Source organism: Haplochromis burtoni, unplaced genomic scaffold (genome assembly GCF_018398535.1).
Source record: "Haplochromis burtoni strain Fernald_Lab_line unplaced genomic scaffold, NCSU_Asbu1 Contig_239, whole genome shotgun sequence".
In the NCBI taxonomy this organism is placed as follows: Eukaryota; Metazoa; Chordata; class Actinopteri; order Cichliformes; family Cichlidae; genus Haplochromis; species Haplochromis burtoni.
Window position 1 is genome coordinate 746482 of NW_024582600.1, and position 2214 is coordinate 748695.

The following is a 2214-nucleotide window of genomic DNA, read 5'->3' on the forward strand; positions in this document are numbered from 1 at the left end:
AATTCAGTAGGACAAATTATGCAACTTCAGTAGCTTGAATAATTGGCACTCTGCTTATTATCTGTGGCCATAAATTGGTGCACTGTTTTAGAATTGTGTCACTTGACTCAGGGGACGCATGCTGCACACATCCGAGAGCACAAATTAGTCATTTGTACACATGATTTAATTCAAAAGCAGAAATGATGTAATCTGGGAGCACAAATGTGTATGCACAGTCCTCAAGAGTAAATACTAAGTAATTTGCTGGTACATTTTTTAAACATATTGCACATATTTGTAAGGCAGGTTTATCTGTATTGCTCCATTCAGACACAAAGCCATTAAAAGTTCTTTGCAGAGGCAAATAATAAAAAACCCGCAAAAAAAACAAAAACTGCAGAAAAAAAATTAAAAAGTTCAGATGATAGCAGACGTGATCCTATTCTCATTTATTCCCAAATGGTAAAGTTTTAAACTCCCAGTTTTCTCAGGTGTTCTGGAAGTTTATTCCACTGCCGAGCAGTATGAAAACTAGAAGTTTGTTTTTTTTTTATGCTAGGATCCTGATGGCGAGAGGGTTCAAGAAACATAATATCATCTAAGGCACAAGCAAAATCAAGATGCATCTGGGCCTGAGTCCGTTTAGTGCTCTGTAACCGGATTTTAAAATCTAGCCTTTGAAATGCAGAAAGCTGTGTGTTATGGAGCACAGACTACACTAATATGTTCTACTTATTTGGTGTTAGTGAGGACTCAGGCTGCTGTATTTGCATGCAAAAGCACCCAATAGTCTAACCTGCTGAGAATGAAAACCTTGGAAATGTTTTCTGCATAGTTTTAGTAGCAACATTTTTTCCTTGATACCTGCACTTCCATAATGAAAAATGAAAGAAAAAAAAGGTTCCATGCAACATTATTTAAGTGACCCAACCTATGTGACGAAAAGTTATTTTGAATGGCTGTCTGCTTGTTTTTCCTCATATATAAGTCAGTGTTCTTAATCAAAGCAGTTTAAAATATGAACAAAATCACATTTATTTAGACAATCACCCTGGTCTGTTAGTTTCTGCTCATTGTCATAATTAAATATAGATGAACAAGTGACTGTGTAATATTTTAATGAAGAACAAATTACAATGAATCCATCACAGTCAAGCTGTTTTCTCTTTTTTATCCTTTGTTTCTGCTGTGAGTCTGATTTAAGAAAAAAGAAGTCTTGCAGATATTTTTTATACTCAAGAATATTTAGATTGTTGCAGCTGTGTATGTCAAATTACTGCTTGGGCAACTCATCTAACAATTGACAATAAAAGCAAAGCATATAACGCTGAAAAATCACAACTTTAATTTACATAGCGTACATACATTTCCATTATCTTAATATTTAAAAGAAAAAAGTTGCACAAGAAGTCGACATAAATGTACAAAATAGAACCCCTTGGTACATTTAAACCACATAAAAATGACAATAAAATGGATCAGTAAAAAAAGATATTTATGATTACAGTATTCATAATATGAAATAAGGGTCATGTGATTCTGCAAGGTTTGCCTCTCTGAGGGAGGCAAATGTGTGATCTTTGCTTTATCTGTGGTTTCCTCCCTGCCTGTACGACCTGGCAGATGAGCCAGAGCGAGGGAGAGAGCGAGGGAGAGCGAGAGAAATCCCTAGAGACAGGACTGAGAGAGAGAGAGGGGGGGGGGGGGGGGGGGGGGGGGGGGGGGGGGGGGGGGGGGGGGGGGGGGGGGGGGGGTGGGGGGGGGGGGGGGGGGGGGGGGGGGGGGGGGGGGGGGGGGGGGGGGGGGGGGGGGGGGGGGCGGGGGGGGGGGGGGGGGGGGGGGGGGGGGGGGGGGGGGGGGGGGGGGGGGGGGGGGGGGGGGGGGGGGGGGGGGGGGGGGGGGGGGGGGGGGGGGGGGGGGGGGGGGGGGGGGGGGGGGGGGGGGGGGGGGGGGGGGGGGGGGGGGGGGGTGGGGGGGGGGGGGGGGAGAATTACAGTGAACGAGGATAAGGAGGGTCAGCAGTTTTAGTCCCGGTCACGATCGGCGCAAAAACGCGGAATCCTCTAAAAGCATGATTTGTTGTAAGGGACTGAAGATTAGGCTCAGTACATTTTCAACGTTGAAACTACATTTAAAGGGCTGCAGCGATAACTTCAAGCCGGGAACGCAGATAAGTAGCTCAAGTACATTTTTACAACGTTGAAACTAGATTTAGAAGATTGGATAGATAGA